This window comes from Schistocerca gregaria, chromosome 7, assembly GCF_023897955.1.
Source record: "Schistocerca gregaria isolate iqSchGreg1 chromosome 7, iqSchGreg1.2, whole genome shotgun sequence".
NCBI lineage: Eukaryota > Metazoa > Arthropoda > Insecta > Orthoptera > Acrididae > Schistocerca > Schistocerca gregaria.
The window spans coordinates 534,803,477-534,829,986 of record NC_064926.1 but is presented as its reverse complement, the minus strand read 5'-3'; positions in this window follow the sequence as shown (position 1 = coordinate 534,829,986).

Sequence of the window (26,510 nt, the reverse complement as noted above, 5' to 3'; positions counted from 1 at the left end):
CATTGAAGGAAATTAAGCTTAATGGGAAGCTCAGACAGGCAGGTACTATTGTTAACATTACAAAAGATTCTCATAAAAGTATAGTGAAAAATAATGTTAGTGTGTCACATGCTTCTCATAAAACGGCAGTGAAAAATAATATTTGTGTATTGCATCAGAATATCAGGGGATTAAGAAACAAAATAGATGTGCTTGTTTGTTTAGAAGATTTAGAAACTGAGAGTGGAATAGATGTACCATGCCTGTGTTAACATCATATAGTCACTGATTGGGAAAAGGTAAAATGTAGGGTGATATAAGCTTTCACCACACATAAGTAGAGACACTATAGAGATAGGAGGAGTTGTCATATAGGTTGAAATTTATCATAGTGTGAAAGTATTAAGAAACTAAAAAAAATTGTGTAGCCCAACATATTGAAGCATGTGTGTGTGTGGAATAATGGTACTTCTATAATTGTAGCTGTGTATAGGTCCCCATTTGGATATTTTCAGTTAGTTTTGGAAAAACTTGGAATCTTTTTTGATATCAGTCAGATCGAGGGAAGCAAATTATTATTTGTGGGGATTTCGAAGTATATTTTCTGAAAGAGTTTGACAGAAAGCTTGACCTTGAGGTATTGCTTGGTTCTTTCAGTTTGATGTCAGTTATTCACTATCCTGCTCTGGTTGTACAGGAAGGCACCACACTGATAGACAATGTTTTTATAGCTCATGATAAATTTAATCAAATAAAAGCTTTTGCTGTTAAGAGTGGTCTGTCTGATCGTGATGCACATTAATTGCAGTATATGACATAGCTTCATACAGTAATGCAAAAGAGTCCTCAATAATAGTGCATTTAATTAATGGTTTAATAATTGCAAAGGCTTACAACAGTTACACTGGGACAAGGTGTACAGGGAACCTCATGTTAATTTAAAATTTAATCTGTTTCATGGTACCTTTGTGAGTATTTTAGAAAACAGTTCCCCTAAGGAAACAATCAAACATAGTTGTACAAAACGATTTAAAAAGCTGTGGCTTACTAAAGAGATAAAAATATCCTGTAAACAGAAAAAGGATATGTATCTTATTTCTAAAAGGAGTAATGATCCAGAAACAGTCAAACATTATAAAAACTACTGCACTGTAGTAAGAAAAGTCATTAAAAAGTCCAGAAGTATCGCATTATGTCTGAGATTAGCACCTCTGATAGTAAAATTAAAACAACTTTGAATATTGCTAAAAGAGAAACTGAGCTAGCATGAGCACAGAAAGACTGTGTTCTATCAAACTCAGCGAAAAATTTGTTGACAAAAAGTCAGAAATAGAAAATATTTTAATAAATATTTTAAGAGTTGTAGAAAAAATAGGCTCCACCTATTCATTAGAAAATGCAAGTCCTAATACAGAAGAGGCAGTACCTATAAATTTGATAAAATTTAAATTCAGCCCACCTCTTCAACTGAGATTAGGAAAATAATAAATTCACTCAAAAGTAAATGCTCGGATGGAATTGATGGCATTTCCAACAGATAAGTAGAATTCCCAGCAACATATGTAGTGTTCAATGAAACAGAGCACTTTTCCAGGCTGACTTAAACATGTTGTTGTTAAATTATTGCATAAAAATGGGACAGATCTGATGGTAACGACTACTACCCAATCTCATTTCTGATACTTTATTCAAAATTCTTGAAAAAGAAATGTATTCAAGAGCAGCTTCACATATTTGTAAAAATGGAATACCGACAAATGTCAGTATGGTATTCAGAAAGGCTTTTCAACAGAAAAAGCTGTATATGGTTTCACTGAACAAATATTTAATGCCCTGTATAACTGAACATCACCCATTAGGATATTTTGTCATTTCTCAAAGGGTTTTGACTGTGTTAATCATGAAATTCTTCTAGATAAGCTTAAGTACTGTGGTATGAGTGGGACAGTGTGCAAATGGTTTAATTCATATTTAACTGGGGGAATGCAGAAAGTTGAAATTAGCAGTATAGATAGCCTGCAAAATTCGGCAGAGCCCTCTAACTCTGGAAGTATCAAGAATCATGTCCCACAGGGTTCAGACTTGTGTCCCTTATTCTGATCAATATATATTAATGACTTGCCACACTATACTCATGAAGATGCAAAACTACTTTTGTTTGGTGTCGATACATGTATAGTAATCACACACAACAAACAAGAATTATCTGAGGAAAGTGCAAAAAAGTCTTATTATTAAGTAGTTCTCTGCAGATGGACTCTCACCAAGTTTTGAGAAAACATAGTATTTACAGTTCTGTACAGTAAGTGTCATAACACCATTGATAAATATAGACTTTCGACAGGAGTGTGTTGCTATGACAGAATATTCAAAATTTCTGGGTGTGTCCACTGATGAGTAATTGAACTGGAAGAAACACATTGATGATCTGGTGAAACAGTTAGGTTCTGCCACTTATGCTGTTAGTGTTATTGCAAATTTTGGTGATAAATATATCAGTAAATTAGCCTACTGCGGCTATTTTCATTCATGCTTTGATATGGCATCATATTTTGGGGTAATTCATCACTAAGAGAAAAAATATTCACTGCACAAAAGCGTGTAATCAGAATTATTGCTGAAGTTCATTCAAGATCACCTTACAGACTTTTATTTAAGGAACTGAGGATATTCACAGTACCTTCGCAACACGTATATTTACTTATAAAATTTGTTATTAATAACCCATCCCATTTCAAAAATAGCTACAACACTAGAAGAAAGGATGATCTTCACTATTCTGGGTTAACAGAACACAGCATGTTGGTCTCAATGGAGAGACATCTGCAGACGTTAAAGTAACCTCTGGCGTCCTACAGGGGAGTGTTGTGAGACCATTGCTTTTCACATATAAATAAATGACCTAGTAGATAGTGTCGGAAGTTCCATGCGGCTTTTCGTGGATGATGCTGTAGTATACAGAGAAGTTGCAGCATTAGAAAATTGCAGCGAAATCCAGAAAGATCTGCAGCGGATAGGCACTTGGTGCAGGGAGTGGCAACTGACCCTTAACATAGACAAATGTAATGTATTGCGAATACGTAGAAAGTAGGATCCTTTATTGTATAATTATATGATAACGGAACAAACACTGGTAGCAGTTACTTCTGTAAAATATCTGGGAGTATGCGTGCAGAACGATTTGAAGTGGATTGATCATATAAAAGTAATTGTTGGTAAGGCGCGTGCCAGTAAGTGGCATTGGGAGAGTCCTTAGAAAATGCAGTCCATCAACAAAGGAGGTGGCTTACAAAGCACTCGTTCGACCTATACTTGAGTATTGCTCATCAGTGTGGGATCCGTACCAGGTCGGGTTGACAGAAGAGATAGAGACGATCCAAAGAAGAGCGGCACGTTTCGTCACAGGGTCATTTGGTAAACGTGATAGCGTTACGGAGATGTTTAGCAAACTCAAGTGGCAGACTCTGCAAGAGAGGCGCTCTGCATCGCGGTGTGGCTTGCTGTCCAGGTTTCGTGAGGGTGCGTTTCTGGATGAGGTATCGAATATATTGCTTCCTCCTACTTATACCTCCCGAGGAGATCACGAATGTAAAATTAGAGAGATTCGAGCGCGCACGGAGGCTTTCCGGCAGTCTTTCTTCCCGTGAACCATACGCGACTGGAACAGGAAAGGGAGGTAATGACAGTGGCACGTAAAGTGCCCTCCGCCACACACCGTTGGGTGGCTTGCAGAGTATAAATGTAGATGTAGATGTAGAAATCCGACTTCGGTATAGAAAGGGGTGAATTATGTAGTCACAAAAATCTTTGGCTATTTGCCAAATAGCATTAAAAGTGTGATAGATACCCACCGACATTTAAAAACAAATTAAAAGAATTTCTGAAAGACAACTCCTTCTATTCAATAGCTGAATTTTTGTATATGAAATAGAAACTGTATAAAAATTATATTGCGTAAAGAAAACATATAAAACGGACACCTTCAACATCATCCCTAAATGTAGTATTCATGATCTATGGAACATTAACTAACATAATGTAGTAGAAGTTTTTACGAAAATGGTGTTATGGTGTGTGGTGTTGGTTTTCTCCCCAGAAGGGGGTCTGCCGTTCTGAATAACAGTTTAAAGATTTAATATCTAAAAGAGCGTACGCCTGAACGATTTTTTTCTACGTATTTTGCATGTGGCAAGTCATCTCGCGGGACGACGCGCGTCTTCAAGTTGGGACAACTGTCACAGTCGCTACAGGAAAGGCGCTGAGGGAGGACGTGTGGTGCTCGAGCACTACTCGAAAACAATTGACGTAACTGCTCGGCGAATCTCGGGCTTTGCTCGATCTTCAAATCGCTGCAAGATCCAGAATTTCTTTCTGTTGGTGCTATCTCCATGGTGTGTCGTATCTTGTTTATATATTATAGATTTTACTCATAAAAGTAACTGTGAAACACATATTGTTGGATCTTATCCAATGCAGGTCATATGTAAAGACACCCTACAATAAGCAATAAATGTCCACAAACACGACTGCATTAAATTTTCGAACTTTAGCTACTCTGCAATCTAGTGAAGTCTGTTAGTACTATCTCTAGAACAGCTCTTGTCTCTGTTATTTATTTTCGCAGTAGAAGTTACTGTAAGTTTAGTATGAGTTATTTCGTTTATTAGCGTTTCAATTCGTGATTAATTTTCTTCCTATTTTTTACCTGATTGTTCTAAAACTAACTTCCGTAGTAGTAGTTGTTGTTCTTGTTGTTGTTGTCGTCTCAAGCCTAGAGACTATTCCGATGCAGCTCTCTAAGCTACTCTATCCTGTGCAAGCCTTTTCATCTCCAAGTAACTACTGCAACCTACATCCTTCTGAATCTGCTTTCTGTATTCATCTCTTGGCCACCGTCTCTTATATTTACCCTCCACTCTCCCCTCCAATACTAAACTGCCTTGATGCCTCAGAACATGTCCTACCAACCAATATGTTCTCCTAGTCAAGTTGTGCCACAAATTCCTGTTCTCCCCAATTCTGTTTAGTACCTCCTTATTAGTTACGCGATCTATCTAATCTTCAGCATTCTTCTAGAGCACCACATTTCGAAAGCTTCTGTTCTCTTTTTGTCTGTTTATCGCCCATGATTGATTCCATACATGGCTACACTCATACAAAAACTTTCAGAAAAGACTTTCTGACACTTAAATCTACACTCGATGTTAACATATTTCTCTTCTTCTGTAACCGAATTGGAATCCCATCAGGACTTGGCGATTTATTTATTTTCAACCCATTCAGCTGCTTCACAACCCCAGGGATGTCTATCACTACGTCCTCCATACGGGAATCTGTACGAGACTCGAACGGCGGTATTTTTGTACGATCCCCCTGCGTGAAAGATTTCTCAAATGCTAAATTCAAAATTTCAGCTTTCGTTTTGCTGTCTTCCGTTGACAGGCCAGACTGATCAGTGAGTGACTGAATGGAAGCCTTCGACCCGCTTACCGATTTTACGTGATACCAGAATTTCCTTGGGTTTCGAGCAAGATCTTTTGCTAAGGTATAACGGTGGTGGTGGTTGAATGCTTCTCGCATCGCTCTTTTTACAGCAGCACGAATCTCTACTAACTTTTGCCTGTCCTTATTCCCCCGATCTTTCTTGTACCGCGAGTACAACTGTCTTTGCTTCCTGAGCATTCTCCGAATTGCGCTGTTAAACCACTTTTGGTGTTTTCCGTCCGTAACCCACTTTTTCGGCACATACTTGTCCAATGCGTGATTTACAATGTGTTTAAAATTTTCCCATAATTATTTCGTAAATGAAGTCGATTCATTTACTAAGTGGGATGCTAACAACTGCTTATTTGCTCTTTCTACTAAGAATACTCTCCTAGTCTTCTTGGGCGACTTTTTAGCTTTCGTATCCATAGTCGTGATGACAACCTCATGACCACTAATCCCTGTCTCAACACTGACACCGTCGATGAGGTCTGGTCTGGTCGTGGCTACCAGATCTAAAATATTTCAATTACGTGTTGGCTGTCGATTTAGCTGCTCAAGACAGTTTTCGGATAATGCTTTCAAAAGTAATTCACACGACCGCCTGTAATGAATCTATAGACATCCCAGTCTATACTAGGTAAGTTGAAGTCGCCTCCGACTAATATAGTCGCGTACTTCTGCGATACAAATTGTAGACTGCCTTTGAGAGATTCTAGAAGTGCCATTGTGGAACCTGGTGGCTGGTAATAACACCCCACAATTAACTATATTTCCCCTAGCCCTGTTAAACTTGTCCCGATAACTTCAGAATCACACTTTACTTCGACCTCAGTAGACACAATATTTTTGTCAACTGCAATGAAGACACCACCTCCTACGGTGTCTATTCTGTCTTTTCGATACACATTCCAACCCTCACTAAATATTTCAGAACTTCCTATTTCAGGGTTCAGCCAGGTCTCAGTCCCGAGAATAATTTGTGCGCCACACGCTTCCTGGAGGGCAGGAACTTTATTCCGAACACTCTGAAAATTTACTGCTAATATCTTGATAGCTGAAGTGTCTTTACACTGAGAGCATCCTGATTTCCCTGCCTGTACGTCGACTGGTGAGTGTTCATCAGGACACTTCGCACTACTGCCTAGGCTAAAAAAAAACCCTATGTGCAAGCCTCAAATACTCTGCTACCCGAGTAGCCGCTTCCTTTGTATAGTACACCCCTGACCGATCTAGGGGCGTCCTACAATTCCCCACGCAATATCGCAAGTCTAGAAATCAGCAGCCAAGACCGTCACAGAGCCGATGAAGCCTCTGATTGAGACCCTCCACTCGGCTCCAAACCAAAGGACCCCGATCCACTCTGGGAACGATGCTGCAAATAGAGAGCTCTGCTTGCACCCCGCGTGCGAGGCCAGCGGTCTTCACCAAATTCGACAGCCAGCCGCCCGTACGAACTGAGGCTCGCCTCAGAACCCAAGCGACAGGCACCATTGGTGCCGACGTGAGCAACTACTTGCAGACGACTCCACCCCGTACGCTCGATAGCCGCAGGCAGGGCTGCCTCCACATCTCGGATGAGGCCCCCCGCCAGACAAACCGAGTGCACGTTGGAATTCTTTCCAGCCCTGTACGCTGTTTGCCTAAGGGGCTCCATCACCCGCCTAACGTTGGAGTTCCCAATAACCAGCAAGCTTTTGCTCCCGTGTGCCTGCTCGGACTCTGCTGAAGGAGCGGCCACCTGCCCACTGACAGCATGAACAGGAGAGGCCAGCCGGCCAGCCTCCACATTGACCCTCCGCCTCGAGCGTTGCAGTCCGTCACTCAACCTGAGGTGAGGGCGGCCTCAACGCGCCGGGTACACTAGAAGGTGCCCCGGCGGCTGAGTCAGCGGACGCAGCAAGCGACACCTGGGTGTCTCAAGTGACGCGCCAGACCCTCCGCCGTCGCTGCACGTCGAGGCAGCAGCCTGGACGCGGCCTACCGTGGCCAACAGCACGCTCAGCTGTTCGCGAACTGCGGCCTCCTGCGCGCGCACACACCACGCACACACCCTGTCCATCCTACTGCTGATATCTAACGACTCCGCGAATTTATACTCTACAGCTATCAATAACCAATATTACTTCTCTCAAATACGAGAATACGCAAGGATTTTATGTAATTAAATATGCAAGAGCACAAACACTCGGAAAGAAATTAAGAATCAAACTACAAAACATTATGAATGCTAAACATGCGACTCGCTACTGCACTGCTGCTGCACTTCCATGTATTGCAGGCCAAATCAGTGTACTGCATCGAAATTTTGAAACAAACATATCAACCTCCTCAGATATTTTGCACATTTCCATTCAATAATTGTGGTACCACACATCGGTACCACTCCTCAGGCATCAAAGATCAAAGTTGGCGACGGAATTGCAAGTTTCTGTGAGACGGCGAAAGCGCTCGCGTGGAAGTTGACGGAGCCTGTGGCTTGTGCCCGCTGAGCCACGCCTCCAGTGGCCCTGCACTATGAGAGGCCGCTGCTGCCTCAGTATAAGACGGCCAGCAGCAGCCGCACAGCCTCCTCGCACTTGGACTCTCTTCACCTGCACAGATGCTGTCTAGTCATGGTTCAAACACCACTGCTCATGACAAATTTGTTTTGATGGCCATCCTCCGCAGCAAACACAGAAGTATTTGTTTTGTAAATAAAACCGCCTTTCCTTACAGCAACTGTAATTTATTTTTTCCATAAAAAAACGCTATGTGAACTGTTTTATAATCTAAAAATAACAAAACTGTATCGTTCTACAGCCACTGAAGTAAGAAAAGGCGAAACGCGTCTGGGAAAAATAAACTACAATTGCGGCAAGAAAAGTCGGTTTTATTTACAAAATAAATAATACTGTTGTTCATAGATTAGTTCAGAGAGCCTCAGCCTTGTATACATTGAGAGCTGGACTCATTTCTTGCTGTATTATTTGTAATAATTCTATGTATGCTTGGAGAAATATTAATTAGACCACTGGCCATTAAAATTGCTACACCACAAAGATGAGGTGCTACAGACGCGAAATTTAGCCGACAGGAACAAGATATTGTGATATGCAAATGATTACCTTTCGGACCATTCACACAAGGTTGGCGCCAGTGACAACACCTACAACGTGCTGACATGAGGCAAGTTTCCAACCGATTTCTCATACACAAACAGCAGTTGACCGGCGTTGCCTGGAGAAAAGTTGTTGTGATGCCTCGTGTAAGGAGGAGAAGTGCGTAGAATCACGTTTCCGACTTTGATAAAGGTCGGATTGTAGCCTATCGCGATTGCGGTTTATCGTATCGTGACATTGCTGCTCACGTTGGTCGAGATCCAATGACTGTTGGTAGAATATGGAATCGGTGAATTCAGGAGCGTAATACGAAACGCCGTGCTGGCTCCCAACGGCCTCGTATCACTAGCAGTCGAGATGACAGGGATCTTATCCGCATGGCTGTAACGGATCGTGCAGCCACGTCTCGATCCCAGTCAACAGATGGGGATGTTTGCAAGACAACAACCATCTGCACGAACACTTCGACGACGTTTGCAGCAGCATGGACTATCAGCTCGGAGACATTGGCTGCGGTTACCCTTGACGCTGTATCACAGACAGGAGCGTCTGCGATGGTGTAGTCAACCTGGGTGCACGATTGGCAAAACGCCATTTTTTCGGATGAATCCAGGTTCTGTTCAGAGCATCATGATGGTCGCATCCGTGTTTGGCGACATCGCGGTGAACGCACATTGGAAGCGTGTATTCGTCATCGCCATACTGGCCTATCACACGGCGTGATGGTATGGGGTGCAACAGGTTACACGTCTCGGTCACCTGTTGCTCGCATTGACGGCATTCTGAACAGTGGACGTTACATTTCAAATGTGTTACGACCCGTGGCTCTACCCTTCATTCGATACTTGCGAAACCCTACATTTCAGCAGGATACAGCACGACCGCATGTTGCAGGTCCTGTACGGGCCTTTCTGGATACAGAAAATGTTCGACTGCTGCCCTGGACAGCACTTTCTCCAGATCTCTCACCAACTGAAAACTTCTGGTCAATGGTCGCCGATCAAGTGGCTCGTCACAATACACCAACCACTACTCTTGATGAACTGTGGTATCGTGTTGAAGCTGCATGGACAGCTGTACCTGTACACGCCATCCAAGCTCTGTTTGACTCAATGCCGAGGCGTATCAACGCCGTTATTACGGCCCGAGGTGGTTGTTCTGGGTACTGATTTCTCAGGATCTATGCACCCAGATTGCGTGAAAATGTAATCAGATGTCAGTTCTAGTATAATATATTTGTCCAATGAATGCCCGTTTATTATCTGCATTTCTTCTTGGTGTAGCAATTTTAATGGCCAGTTGTTGTTATTGTGGTCTTCAGTCCTGAGACTGGTTTGATGCAGCTCTCCACGCTACTCTATCCTGTGCAAGCTGCTTCATCTCCCAGTACCTACTGCAACCCACATCCTTCTGAATCTGCTTAGTGTATTCATCTCTTGGTCTCCCTCTACGATTTTTACCCTCCACGCTGCCCTCCAGTACTAAACTGGTGATCCCTTGATGCCTCAGAACATGTCCTACCAACCGGTCCCTTCTTCCTGCCAACTTGTGCAACAAACTCCTCTTCTCGCCAATTCTATTCAATACCTCCTTATTAATTACGTGATCTACCCATCTAAGCCTCTGCATTCTTCTGTAGCACCACATTTCGAAAGCTTCTATTCTCTTCTTGTCCAAACTATTTATCGTCCCTGTTTCACTTCCATACATGGCTATATTCCATACAAATACTTTCAGAAGCGACTTCCTGACCCAGTAGTGTATACACTCCTGGAAATTGAAATAAGAACACCGTGAATTCATTGTCCCAGGAAGGGGAAACTTTATTGACACATTCCTGGGGTCAGATACATCACATGATCACACTGACAGAACCACAGGCACATAGACACAGGCAACAGAGCATGCACAATGTCGGCACTAGTACAGTGTATATCCACCTTTCGCAGCAATGCAGGCTGCTATTCTCCCATGGAGACGATCGTAGAGATGCTGGATGTAGTCCTGTGGAACGGCTTGCCATGCCATTTCCACCTGGCGCCTCAGTTGGACCAGCGTTCGTGCTGGACGTGCAGACCGCGTGAGACGACGCTTCATCCAGTCCCAAACATGCTCAATGGGGGACAGATCCGGAGATCTTGCTGGCCAGGGTAGTTGACTTACACCTTCTAGAGCACGTTGGGTGGCACAGGATACATGCGGACGTGCATTGTCCTGTTGGAACAGCAAGTTCCCTTGCCGGTCTAGGAATGGTAGAACGATGGGTTCGATGACGGTTTGGATGTACCGTGCACTATTCAGTGTCCCCTCGACGATCACCAGAAGTGTACGGCCAGTGTAGGAGATCGCTCCCCACACCATGATGCCGGGTGTTGGCCCTGTGTGCCTCGGTCGTATGCAGTCCTGATTGTGGCGCTCACCTGCACGGCGCCAAACACGCATACGACCATCATTGGCACCAAGGCAGAAGCGACTCTCATTGCTGAAGACGACACGTCTCCATTCGTCCCTCCATTCACGCCTGTCGCGACACCACTGGAGGCGGGGTGCACGATGTTGGGGCGTGAGCGGAAGACGGCCTAACGGTGTGCGGGACCGTAGCCCAGCTTCATGGAGACGGTTGCGAATGGTCCTCGCCGATACCCCAGGAGCAACAGTGTCCCTAATTTGCTGGGAAGTGGCGGTGCGGTCGCCTACAGCACTGCGTAGGATCCTACGGTCTTGGCGTGCATCCGTGCGTCGCTGCGGTCCGGTCCCAGGTCGACAGGCACGTGCACCTTCCGCCGACCACTGGCGACAACATCGATGTACTGTGGAGACCTCACGCCCCACGTGTTGAGCAATTCGGCGGTACGTCCACCCGGCCTCCCGCATGCCGACTATACGCCCTCGCTCAAAGTCCGTCAACTGCACATACGGTTCACGTCCACGCTGTCGCGGCATGCTACCAGTGTTAAAGACTGCGATGGAGCTCCGTATGCCACGGCAAACTGGCTGACACTGACGGCGGCGGTGCACAAATGCTGCGCAGCTAGCGCCATTCGACGGCCAACACCGCGGTTCCTGGTGTGTCCGCTGTGCCGTGCGTGTGATCATTGCTTGTAGAGCCCTCTCGCAGTGTCCGGAGCAAGTATGGTGGGTCTGACACACCGGTGTCAATGTGTTCTTTTTTCCATTTCCAGGAGTGTATAAATCTTCTGCTTGTTGTCTTAACTTGTTCGCTAATTATTTCTACTCCCATCTAGCTTTTATACGATGACAGTTGCCGCATCTCTCTGCAGACCGCCTCTGCTTACTGTTGTGCATGACGTCGTTCACAACACATCTGGCGACGAGAGGCAGTGTCTGCGGCTGGCAGCCTCCAAGTCTTTTCTTCCTGCTCTGTCGTCTTTCTAATTTTGCTGGTGTTGCCTGTTTCTTTTTGTCCCTAGTGTTTGCCTTGCCCGTGCTCCTTATGTCCAGGTTCCATGGTTGGTACTTTTCCACCCCTTTTTGCTTTTTCTGCCCTTCTTTTGTCTTCTTAATTTGTGCATTGCGTAATTTATTGTGGTTGGTACGCCGCAGTCGCCTACTGCACCGCCTGTAGTTGATCTAGCTCAGTTTATTCAGTTTCATAGACAACAAATGGCGCAACTGGTTGAAGCGACGAATCGTTTCATGGTCGCGCAGATGACTTCACACAGACGCCGGACCCATCGGCAGAGGCGCCGCCTGCGCCACCCTCGTATGTTTCCTCTATTTCATGAGTTTGACGAGGAGAAGGAAGACTGGACAGAGTACCTCACACACTTCAACGCACACACCGCACTGCATCACTTACAAGGTACTGACAAACATTCTTATTTCTTGGCCACGACGGGAGCGAATATTTACAGCCTTTGTCCGAAACATTTTTTTGACGTTCCATCCTGAACTAGCCCCGTATGAGAACCTATTGCAGGCACATATGAACTATTAAGACAGGTACAAGTGCCAGCTACTCGTTATAGATTCTTCAGATTACGTAAGCACCAACGACACACATATCGTCAGTGGGCGGCTGGATTGGAAGGTTTTACTAGACAGTGTAGATTCAAATGTGACTGTTGCAAATATCACAGTGATGCAATGATTCATAATGCCATCACACACAGTTTAGCTGACTCTCAAATTGGGGAACAGATTCTTAAATACCCGGAACGTTCTTCGCAAGAAGTTCTTTAGCTTCTGGACTATCAAGATCCCAGCGAATGCGCAGCAGAGAGTTTTGAAGTAGCTCCTGTTTGTTCTGTAGATAAGACAAACAGGTCCCACAGCCGGGTCTTGAACAACTGCAAGGCCGGCATAGCCACAGCGCACACGTAAACACGCGTCGCATCAGGCACGAGGTGTGAAGTCGTTCCCTCGCTATAATACGGCACCTGATCGCCGATATTACCACTCGCGTGAAGCGACTTGTTTTTCTGCGGCAAACGGAGATGTGCACAGCCTGTGCGCGTACGGAAACGTAAGGCACCCTCATCTCCTACTCCTTCACGCAAATCTGTGTCACAGACAGTGTGTAGTGTGTTTTAAACACTCCGCTATGTCATCACGGCAAAACAAGAGTGTAATAGCCGTTCAGGAAAGGCTCCCACCTCATCGGCTGTGAAGCTTTTTGTGTCTCTTACTATTGTTGGACAATCAGTACGTTTGGAACCTGACACTGGGGCTTCAGTGACTTTATTCAAGCGTAGCACTTACGAATTGCTTGAAAAACCTACGCTGTGCACATCACGACATACGCTGACGGCATATAATGGCCACGACATTCCTATCCTAAGCACTTGTAGCCTTCCTGAACTTTCAGAAACGTTTGCGGTGTTTTCGTCCTGAGTCAGTGCTAATATTTCTAGCCTAGACTCTTCTGATTAGTCTGGGTTAAACATTCAGAACAATGTACCGGGTGATCAAAAAGTCAGTATAAATTTGAAAACTTGATAAACCACGCAACAATGTAGATAGAGAGATAAAAATTAAGACACATGCTAGGAATGACATGGGGTTTTACGAGAAGCAAAAAAAAAAGTTCACAAAATGGCCGACAGATGGCGCTGGACAGCAAAACGTCAGTGACTGCGCATGACAATCGTGTATAAAAGGAGCTGTAATGAGAGAGAGAATCAGATGCGCCAGCAGTCGCAGCATGTTGACGTTACCTGAAAAGGCGCTCTTAGTGAAGCTGTATTATCAGAATGGGGAATGTGCTAGTTCATCGTTACGACCCTCTCGCCACAGGAAGGGGATTCGAAAGGGGAAAAGGTCCGTTGACAAATGCATCTGTGGCGAGAATGATTTCGAAGTTCGAAGCCACGGGCTGTTTAGACGATACACCCCGTTGTGGCCGACCGAATACAAAGCGTAAAGCTGTTGAGACAGTTCGGGAAGAAATGGAGGTTGTAGCGGGTTCGTCTATGCACGGGGAAGTCAGCGCTCGTGCAGTCGCACGTCTCACCGGCATACTGTACACTACTGTTTGGTTGGCACTTAGGCGTACCCTCCGATGCTATCCGTACAAAATCCATCGGCATCGTGAACTGTTACCTGGCGATTTAGTGAAGCGGAGGGCACTTGCGGTGTGGGCGTTTCAAAAGATGGCGGAAGACGACGATTGGTTGAGTAACGTGTTGTGGACCGACAAAGCTCATTTCACACTCAGAGGGTCTGTCAACGTCCACATCTGCAGAATTTGGGCTACCGAAAATCCTAGAACTGTCATGGAAACTCCACTGCACGACGAGAAAGTCACGGTTTGGGTTGGATTTACCACGTCTACCGTTATCGGGTCTTATTTCTTCGAGGAAATGCTTGATTCTGGTTTTTATAACTGCTACCGTGACGGGTGAGAGGTACGCCGATATCTTACAGAATCGCATCATCCCCAGCCTGGCTGATAAACACCTGCTGGAACGTACGATGTTCATGCGGAATGGCGCTCCACCGCATATTGCTAGACGCGTGAAAGATCTCTTGCGCGCGTCCTTTGGTGATGATCGGGTCCTCAACCGCCACTTTCGTCATGCTTGGCCTCCCAGGTCCGCAGACCTCTGTCCGTGCGATTATTGGCTTTGGGGTTACCTGAAGTCGCAAGTGTATCGTGATCGACCGATATCTGTAGGGATGCTGAAAGACAGCATCCGACGCCAGTGCCTCACCATAACTCCGGACATGCTTTACAGTGCTGTTCACAATATTATTCCTCGAGCACAGCTATTGTTGAGGAATGAAGGTGGACATATTTAGCGTTTCCTGTAAAGAATATCATTTTTGCATTGTCTTACTTTGTTATGCTAATTATTGCTATTCTGATCAGATGAAGCGCCATGTGTCGGACGTTTTTTGAACTTTTGTATTTTTTTGGTTCTAATAAAATCCCATGTCATTCCAAGCATGAGTGTCAATTTGCACCTCTCTATCTACATTATTCCATGATTTATTCAGTTTTCAAATGTATACTGACTTTTTGATCACCTGGTACTTTTTCTCCCTTTGATCCTCGAGAAAGTGTTGCTAAGTTACGTGCATAACTACAGGATTTTTTTTTTCTGAGGATAGAGGCAAAGCCAATAATTTTGTTGCCCATGATACGAAGAAGGACAATGCACAGCCACGTTTTGTTAGTGCTCGTCCAACCCTTAGGCTCTTCGAGAACAGGTTGCTCAGGGAGTTATTCTTTTAGAAAGTCAATGGGATCGCAGCGCCCATTACAGCCTGTCAGTAGGCATCCCCTCTTCTCATTCTAATGAAGCCGTCCGACCGACTCCGGTTGGTCGCCGATTTTAAGAAAACTGTTAAACGTCAGTCACTCACTATTATCCCTTGCAGTGTCCGGAATAAGTGATGGTTAAATTGCATGTCTGTCGTTATGTTTCCAAAACTGATTTGCGCGAGACTTACTTGCAAATCCCTCTGGATGAGCAATGGCAACAGTTCTTTGTCATGAATACTCATCTGGGTCACCTAAAATTTTTGCGATTGCCCTTTGGCAGTGCTTCCGTATCCGACATATTTCAGCGCTTTCTGGAGCAGCCGGCTGCAACATTTTATTTTTGCACAAATTATTTAGATGCCATTGTCGTCTCAGGTCGCACTCCTTGAAGAACACATTGGCAATCTTCGCACCCTATTTCAAGTGTAAAGAAACAAATGTGCATTTTTTCAGACTAAACTTGAGTACTTAGAGTATGTCATTAATCGGTAGGGTAATCCAACATTGCAATCACATTTATTTGCTATCCGTGACCAAACATGGTTCAAATGGCTGTGAGCACTATGGGACTTAACTTCTGAGATCATCAGTCCCCTATAACTTAGAACTACTTAAAGCTAACTAACCTAAGGACATCACACACATCCATACCCGAGGCAGGATTCGAACCTGCGACCGCAGCGGTCGCTCGGTTCCAGACTGTAGCGCCTAGAACCGCTCGGTCACTCCGGCCGGGAATCCGTGACCTTCCACACCTACGTAACGTTGCGGGAATTGCAGTCCGTGTTAGGGGAGCTCACTATTACAGTCCTAACGCCACTCAAATCGTTGCTCCCTTACATCGCGTACCGAGCGAGGTGGCGCAGTGGTTAGCACACTGGACTCGCATTAGGGAGGACGACGGTTCAATCCCGCGTCCGGCCTTCCTGATTTAGGTTTTCCGCGATTTCCCTAAATCGCTCCACTAAAATGCCTGGATGGTTCCTTTGAAAGGGCACGGCCGACTTCCTTCCCCGTTCTTCCCTAATCCGATGAGACCGATGACCTCGCTGTCTGGTCTCCTTCCCAAAATAACCCAACCCTCCATCGGCATCAGGACGATTGTTTTATCTGGTTCCCTTGTTTCTATCACTTGAAAACGGGGTAATGTCCCGAAACATGTTGTGGCAACTATCACATGATTCATAACTGAGCTGAATATCCTCAGTATTGCGTAAATGACAGATCTATGCTGGCTTCACATCAGTTAACCGTTCCAGACGTTCCATTGCCCAGCTTCCTCACGCACCACTGTGCTGGTGGGTCTGTACTGTTGCTGGCAGTGGATGCTTATGTCCACACCGATCTTTGGAGGCGATTTTGTACTGCCCTGATAAACGCCACTGGTCTATTTTCCTCCAAAACGGCAATGCACAGTTGTGTTGGAGTTCCCTCGTGGTACGTACAAGCCCCCAGCTGTTGTTGTTGGCTCCATGTGACCACCACAAGGCAGATATTCAATGTTTTGTGTTTCACGACAAGTGTTGAATGTTTGAATAACGTCGCAACTGTGTACTCGGTTTCGGTGAACAACTTGCAGTACTAGTGACCCTTCTTGCCCTGTAGTGACAATATGCGCATGGTCGGAAGTTGAAATGACTCTTTGACAACATGTTGACAGACTGAAGAATATAAACAACCCGAACTATCCCGTTCACAATTGGAAACACTGCACACTTTATGGGACTCCTGTGGAAGTGCAGTTTAACTTTTACCTCCATTACATATGAGGCTGTATATAAAGATTTCTTGTGGTTGAAAGAATATCATGAAAGAAGTTTCCTCTCATAGAAACAGACGACCTACACCAATCATGAGGTCGAAAAACTTTTTTGGGGCAGTTTAGTATAACTTACCTAAGAAAAGAAATTACTAGTGGTATATCGTAGTCAACGTGAAGATTGATTTACTGGTGATACGACCTGCATTACTATGTGCAATACGCAGGAATGTTTTGACAAATGAGTAACTAAAAAAAAGAGATTATAGTTACACAGTGCAGGCTTTAATGGCCGACATTTGCATTTCTTGTCTTCTTTTGTGTTATGAACAATGGGCCATTGTCTAAGGCAAGCTGTATACATTATCAGAGACTATAAAGGCTCAGTTACTAATGGTTCAAATGGCTCTGAGCACTATGGGACTTAACTGCTGTGATCATCAGTCCCCTAGAACTTAGGACTACTTAAACCTAATTAACCTAAGGACATCACACACATCCATGCCCGAGGCAGCATTCGAACCTGCGACCATAGCTGTCGCGCGGTTCCAGACTGTTGCGCCTAGAACCGCTCGGCCACCTCGGGCGGCTCAGTTACTAATGTCTGATGATGTCTCCAGCAACAGGAGACTAAATAATCGTCACGGGAAATATCTCTTATACTATGGCCTAATGTCCATATAACTTGTTGTGTACCATTCAAGACGTAGACAATAAATGCAGCGGGAGGCAGCCACCACACAGGCACACCCACTCACCTGGCGCCTCTCAGCCTCCAGTTTGTGCTCACAGTCCCGAGCCTGTTCCAGCTTCTGCGCTGCTTCCTTCAGCCTGTTGCATACGTCTGCCGATAGAGCGGATAGCCGCCATAGGGAGTGCTGTCAATTGCAGCCTACATTGCTTTCACTCTGGCAGACATGGAAATCCTTCTCCTGACAGACACCAAAACACGAAGCGCCATTGACACACAATTCCGAACCAACAGTGGAGCAATAAATTATTGTACTTTGGCGTGTAGCCAAAGTCGTATAAAACTTTTTGAAAGATGTAACCGCCATTTGACTGTACAACATCCTACACTCTAGATTTCTGCCTTAGGCTATTTTTAAGTTTTGCAAGTATGAAAAAGCATTGGACTCGAATAGAACACAAGTCATTGTCAGAATTTTTTTCCCTTTATTGTTATTTCAACACCCGTACATCAGGTAGGCTGGCAGCAGCACCTGATGCTGGTCTTCAGCCCCAGAGTTAACAATGAGAAAACATGTGGAAGACACAAAAGAGATTGAACAATTTGGTGGGTAAAAAACAGTAGACACAGAACATAAAAAACACGAAGCCGTTCACACTCGATGAGAAACCACACTACGAACTGTCGACACGACGCACAAACACTGATGATTTCGATGGCACATGTGAACGTTGGAGCATGACGGCGAACACTAAATACAAACACGATGGCACACACACAAGAAACTGATGGTGATGATCTCCGGCGCGTGAATGTCCACGTAAGGTGTGCGAGTCTGGGGACCTGCCATCTGGGGAAGAAGGGGGAGGGGGAGAGGGAGAGGGAGAGGGAGAGGGAGAGGGAGAGGGAGAGGGATGAGCATAGGTGCCAGTGGCAGAGGAGAGGGTAGGAGGAGTGGAGGAATGGGGGAAGCCCGGGGGAGGAGTGGGGAGAAAGGGAGGAGGGAGGAGGGAGGGGAGAGAAGGGAGAGAGGGTGCCCATAGGAACAAATATGGGAAGAGGGAGATAGTCAGAATATGTTTCTTCTATCATATAAACCAATTTTGTCAGAAGTTAATGCGAGAACACTTGTGTAATAGGCTAACTTACTGGTAGTTATCACGACATATTCACATCATATGGTTGTAGGATAAAAACAGATGACCAAATCACAGCGTTTAAACTTCGCTACGCTGTGCCTAAGCAGCCATTGACATAAACATAACTGAAACGTTCGTCAAAGATCATCATAAAGTCATCACAGTTTGTGCCGATCACATGGTGCGAAGATACATATTCTGACGATGAATTGTGTTCTACTCGTGTCTAATGTTTTTTGGTGTACTTGTAACACTTGAAAATGGTATGGCCGAAATCTAGATTGTAGAATAAAATCTGATGTACAGTCAAATCGCGGCTGTATCTTTCAAAGTCAGTGACATACATACATACAAGAATCCTTGTCCCGTAGATCATGAATACGACGTCTTGTTATGATGTGGAACGTGTCACTTTAACATAAGTTTTCTTTACACACAGTAATTTTTTTACAGTTAATGCTTCATATCTAATAATTCATCTATTGAATAGTAGGAGTTGTTATTCAGAAATTGTTTCAATTTGCTTTTAAATGTTGGTTGGCTATCTGTCAGACTTTTAATACCATTTGGCAAATGACCAAAGATTTTTGTGACAGCACAATTCGCCCCTTTCTGTGCCAAAGTGAGATTGTATCCAGAACAGTGAAGATCACCCTTTCTTCTAGTGTTGTAGATATGCGCTTCGCTGTTATTTTTGAATTGGGATGGGTTATTAATGGCAACTGACATAAGTGAATATACAGGGTGTTTCACTAAATGTGTTTGCCTCTGTAAGTTACGAAGTAATAGGCGACGGAAATATTTATTGCGGTAGATCACCATAAGAAACGTTACACTGTCTGCGGAGCTGTGAACATAGTGTATTGGGTTATTATAGAAAGAGTTACAGCAAAAAGATACAATTTTTAAATGGAACAATAGTTGTTTCTATCATGCACTGGAATCAGTAACACCAGCTGTGTATACATCAATTTAAACTAAATTCCTGTCTGTTTTGGTTTGGGAGCTACAACCCTTCAAAGTTTCAGGGGCAGATATCACACACGCTGCGCATAACTCAATGCAACTTCTAAATGTGGTGCGGCCGAGTTGTGACGTCGCCGGTGTCACGGAGCGAGAAGCTTCCTCGATGCACTGTTAGACTGCCGACTGTCGCCGCACACGGCCGTATACCCGACAGTTGGAGCTACACAAACAAACGGGGTTCAATAAACCACAGTTTCTGATGGCTCAAATGGCTCTGAGCACTATGGGACTTAACATCTATGGTCATCAGTCCCCTAGAACTTAGAACTACTTAAACCTAACTAACCTACGGACAACACACAACACCCAGCCGTCACGAGGCAGAGAAAATCCCTGACCCGGCCGGGAATCGAACCCGGGAACCCGGGCGAGGGAAGCGAGAACGCTACCGCACGACCACAGTTGCTGACATCGGATGAAGATGGCATACACGAACAACGAATACGTTGACTTGCTGATGATCGGCGAGTGCCGACACGATGCCACTGAAGCAGCCATGGCGTACTCCTTGAGATGTCCTAGGCGAAGAGCTCCGGCAGCCGTTACGTTCTTACATGCCGAACAACGACTTCGGGAAACAGGCAGCTTGGTAATGCGCCGCAGAGCCGAGCGGTCTGAGGCGCTGCAGTCATGGACAGTACGGCTGGTCCCGGCGGAGGTTCGAGTCCTCCCTCGGGCATGGGTGTGTGAGTTTGTCATTAGGATAATTTAGGTTAACTAGTGTGTAAGCTTAGGGACTGATGACCTTAGCAGTTAAGTCCCATAAGATTTCACACACATAAAAAAATGTGCCTCAGTAACAGACGAAGAGCTGCAAGAAGTGAGGACACGGAGGTGTTTGTTTTAGTTGCAGTACACCACGATCCTCATGTCAGCTTACGAGCCATTGTTCCAGTCGCTGTTGTCAGTCTCACATCTGTGTGGCGTATAGTACAAGGCCATTGGTTTCACCCGTACTGTCTGTCACTGACCCAGCACCTGCAAGGGAACGATTTCAGTGCGAGAGTTAGATTCGGTGAAAGGGCCTTGCGTAATTCCACGCTGGAGTCTTTACAAGGTGTTATGTTCTCTTATGAGTCCACGTTCACAAATTATGGTGCAGTGAATCGCCATAACGTGCACCACTGGACCGCAGACAATCCTCGGTGGTTATGATCTGTCGACCGTCAACGTCGGTGGTCTGTTAATGTAGGGTGCGGAATCCTTGGGGATGAAATCATCGGTCCACACTACTTCCCAGGTACACTGACAGGTGAGTTGTATCGCGCGTTTATAGTCGACAGTATGGGTGGTCCCCTTGAACATGTGCGTCTACACACGAGTGTCTACAAATGATTGCAGCACGATGGTCACCCAGCCCTTTCTGCGTGTGCTGTTGTGGAAAAACTAAACAACAGGTTTCCAGGACGGTGGCTGGGGCGCCATGGTCCTCATTCATGGCCCGCAAGGTCACCCGATTTAACACCATTAGATTTCTTTTTGTGGGGATGTCGTTTATATGTCACTGAGACCACGTCCCCAGATGATCTAAAACGGCGCATCGACGACGCATGTTGCTCCGTGACACCGGCGACGTTACATCTCGTCCGCAGATCATTTAGAAGGCGCATCGCACTGTGCAATCATATTATGTACAGCATGTGCTATCTGCCCCTCAAACTTTGAAGGGTTGTAGCTCCCAAACCAAAAGTGATAGGAATGTAGTTTACATTGATGTATACACAGCTGGTGTTACTGACTCCTGTGCATGATAGAAACAACTATTGTTCCGAAACTTCCTGGCAGATTATAACTGTGTGCCCGACCGAGACTCGAACTCCGGACCTTTGCCTTTCGCGGGCAAGTGCTCTACCAACTGAGCTACCGAAGCACGACTCACGTCCGGTACTCACAGCTTTACTTCTGCCAGTATCTAGTCTCCTACCTTCCAAACTTTACAGAGAGATACTGGCAGAAGTACAGCTGTGAGTACTGGGCGTGAGTCGTGCTTCGGTAGCTCAGTTCGTAGAGCACTTGCCCGCGAAAGGCAAAGTTCCCGAGTTCGAGTCTCGGTCGGGCACACAGTTTTAATCTGCCAGGAAGTTTCATATCAGCGCACACTCCGCTGCAGACTGAAAATCTCATTCTGGAAACATCCCCCAGGCTGTGGCTAAGCCATGTCTCCGCAGTATCCTTTCTTTCAGGAGTGCTACTTCTGCAAGGTTCGCAGGACAGCTTCTGTAAAGTTTGGAAGGTAGGAGACGAGGTACTGGCAGAAGTAAAGCTGTGAGTACTGGGCGTGAGTCGTGCTTCGGTAGCTCAGTTGGTAGAGCACTTGCCCGCGAAAGGCAAAGGTCCCGAGTTCGACGCGGCCGGGCACACAGTTTTAATCTGCCAGGAAGTTTCATATCAGCGCACACTCCGCTGCAGAGTGAAAATCTCATTCTTGAAACTATTGTTCCATTTAAAAATTGTATCTTTTTGCGATAACTCTTTGGATAATAACACAATAAACTATGTTCATAGCTCCGCAGACAGTGTAACGTTTCTTATGGTGACCTACCGCAATAAACATTTCCGTCGCCTATTACTTCGTAATTTACATAGGTAAACACATTTTGTGAAACACCCTGTATGTATTGCGAAGGTACTGTGAATATCCCGAATTGCTTAAATAAATGTCTGCAAAGTGATCTTGGGTGGGCTCCAGCTATTATTCTGATTACACGCTTTTGTGCAATGAATACTTTCTCTCTTAATGACGAATTGCCCCAAAACTTGAGATCAGTGTCTGCAGCCAATTCAGTACGGTAGTTTGAAGATTACCCTCCAGCCTAGCAGTCACTATTTACGGAGTAATCTGAAAGTCAAGAATGTCTGCATTATTGCTATCACTTATAGTGACAATATCATAGACTACCAGGAGAAAGAAAAGTTATTTAGATTTCATTGTATTAGATGTGGGACATCAAGTGCCACACCACAAAAAGTAGAAAAGTTAAGTGCAACATTGAACATATTGTTGATAAGTTCTGTTTCAGATTTCATTGTGGTAGATGCTGGACATTAAGTGCATACCTCAAACTGTACAAAAGTTAAGTGCAACATTGTAATATACTATTAATAAATTTTATTTCTTATTTCATAGTGTAAAGCCACGTTTCTGCTCTAGCGCTGCACTGTCAAATCGAGTATTTACTTAATAATCATAGCACGCAACAGCAACTTTTCATGGACGGTAGCAGTTTTCTGCTACTGTGGGTGTTTGGGCTGAGTTAATAGTAACATTCAGCTGCAAAAGTCTCAACATAAGTAAAATCGACAAATGCTGAATTGTTTTCTTTTGTGGCTTCTGAGAATGGAGTTTCTGTAGCCCATACTAACAGAGGTTTATTTTAACAGTGCTATCACACAGGTCAGTTATGAACCTTGCGATCTTTGGTCGTTGTATAAAGTCGTTTCATTACCATTATCACGATTATTTACCCAGAACTGACGTCAACCACGCAATCGTCCACAAGCTTCATTAATTCTTGTTGCCCTCTACTACAGACAGTCGGCGTGTATTGTCCATTTCTCCTACGGCACCCTCTACACAGGTCAGGTAAAAATCAGCCCATCAGTTCCAGGCACTCAAAGTGATGTTCCGCCAGATGCCTGATGCCGCCGCTTGCATCCCTAACGGTCAAGAGGCCTAAATGGAGCCGCCGCTGTCGGTGTCAGACTTATTATGACCCTCCCCTCTGTTCATGTTGTTGTTGTTGTTGTGGTCTTCAGTCCTGAGACTGGTTTGATACAGCTCTCCACGCTACTCTATCCTGTGCAAGCTTCTTCATCTTCCAGTACCTACTGTAACCTACATCCTTCTGTATCTGTTTAGTGTATTCATCTCTTTGTCTCCCTCTACGATTTTTACCCTCCACGCTGCCCCCCAATACTAAATTGGTGATCCCTTGATGCCTCAGAACATGTCCTACCAACCGATCCCTTCTTCTGGTCAAGTTCTGCCACAAACTTCTCTTCTCCCCAATCCTATTCAATACTTCCTCATTAGTTACGTGTTCTACCCACCTAATCTTCAGCATTCTTCTGTAGCACCACATTTCGAAAGCTTCTATTCTCTTCTTGTCTAAACTATTTATCATCCATGTCTCACTTCCATACATGGCTACACTCCATACAAATACTTTCAGAAACGACTTCCTGACACTTAAATCTATACTCGATGTTAACAAATTTCTTTTCTTCAGAAACGCTTTCCTTGCCATTGCCAGTCTACATTTTATATCCTCTCTACTTCGACCATCATCAGTTATTTTGCTTCCCAAATAGCAAAACTCCTTTACTATTTAAGTGTCTCATTTCCTAATCAAATTCCCTCAGCATCATCCGACTTAATTCGACTACATTCCATTATCCTCGTTTTGCTTTTGTTGATTTTCATCTTACACCCTCCTTTTATCACACTGTTCATTCCGTTCAACTTCTCTTCCAAGTCCTTTGCTGTCTCTGACTGAATTACAATGTCATCGGCGAACCTCAAAGTTTTTATTTCTTCTTCATGGATTTTAATACCTATTCCGAATTTTTCTTTTGTTTCCTTCACTGCTTGCTCAATATACAGATTGAATAGCATCGAGGAGAGGCTACAATCCTGTCTCACTCCCTTCCCAACCACTGCTTCTCTTTCGTGCCCCTCGACTCTTATAACTGCCATATGGTTTCTGTACAGATTGTAAATAGCCTAAGATTAGTTCATGTATAAAAATAAAAAAATGTTGAAAGGTCAGAAAGGTCTATAGACACTGTTTTAAAAAAAGTGCACTTTTTGGCAACGACAACACTCGTATATTGCAGCCATTATAAGTGAGAAGCAAGGTCGAATAACTGTCATTACGTTACTCATCTGTTTCTTGAGGCTCCTCGACGAAAATATGGTTCGGTACGTGAATAATTTTACATCTAGGCAGTATATCCAGGTTTTAATTTTCAGATGAGAAAACCATGTGGTTAAAATACATTCTTCTGTTCATTTATAGCCTTCATTTCACATTAATAATGCTGAAGTTTTCACATTGTCTTCAAACTGAGAACTTTCTCATTATAGTCACAACGTTTTCGTAAAACATTAATTTTACTTTATCTTCACAATAGGTTTACTTAAGGAAAATAATCCATCAGTGTGTGACTACACCTCCAAATTCCGTCGCACTGAATCCTTTCAGTCAACTTCCAACTATAAAATGAAATTATAATTGTACAACATCGCATTATACACCACCAACAACACCTCTCCTCCCCCAGCATATGACGTCAACTACTAATCAAGATTTACGAAGACCATGTATTCATTGAAGAAAATATTTCACGCATTAAATGACTTTCTTTGAAGTCGATTTGAAAATTTATGATTGCTAATTTTCACCACGATAACTTAAAATGAAAAGTACATCAAAGAAACAAATTTCGAAACAAATCCAATATGAGCGAAATAATTGAGTTATTTGAAAAATAATGAAGCACATTTCTTAAAACTGTAAGAAATGCAAAATAATTATTTTGAATTTATTTGTATTCTACAAAAATTTGTGATGTTCTCTTAGCCTCTCTCACCTCAGTTCTCCACAATCATACCTATACATGGTGCCCCCGTTAAGCTGAGCAACCCAGCGTAAGGTTGGGTAACTAACCCCAGCAGGAATCTGGATCAGCGAGCCGACAGGAAACCACCACTGGAATTACTTCCCTAGACATTCATGGGATGAACCTCTTTGTACAATATTCCGGAGGTAAAGCTTCCCCTCAATCGGATCTCCAGGAAGGGAATACAACGAGGACTCCAGAGATTATGGCAAATAGAAAAGGAAGGAAGGAAAAGAAGAAGGAAGACTTATTGAGGATTGGGACTTGGAATGTTTTAACCCTTCTCCAGTAAGGGAAATTAGAAAACGCCAAACATGAAATGACAAGAAACAAATTGGATGTACTCGGAATGCGTGAGGTCAGATGGGTTGGTTGTGGAGAACTAGAAAGTGACGACTTCATATTGTACTATTCAGGGGAGGATAAAAATGGAATGTATGGGGTTGGAATTTTGATAGGTAAAAGACTGAAGGACAAGGTTGAATATGTTAGTGGAAGAATAATTATGATGAGACTGAAAGAGAAAAAGAAAGACTTAGTTGTCATCCAGGTCTATTATGTCAACAGGTAATAATTCAGATGAAGAGGTAGAAAAATGTTATGAGGCGATAGAAAACTTAGCGGAGAGAGAGAAAAGAAATGCATGTATTATTATCATGGGTGATTGGAATGCGGAAGCTGGCGAAGGACCAGAAGGAAAAACTCTGGGAAAATTTGGACTGGGAGAAAGAAATAAGAGAGAGCAAAGTTTGTTGGAATACTGCAATGAAAATTTCATAGTAGTTGTAAATACTCTATTTGATAACCACAAAATACGACGGCATACTTGGATATCTCGATTTGACAACAAGAGAGATGAAACTGATTACATAGTGATACCACAAAGATACCGAAATTGCCTAAAGAGTGTCAAAAGCTATCCAGGGGCAGATATTTATTCAGTTCATATATTACTAATAACTGAGGTTCTAGTTAAATTGAA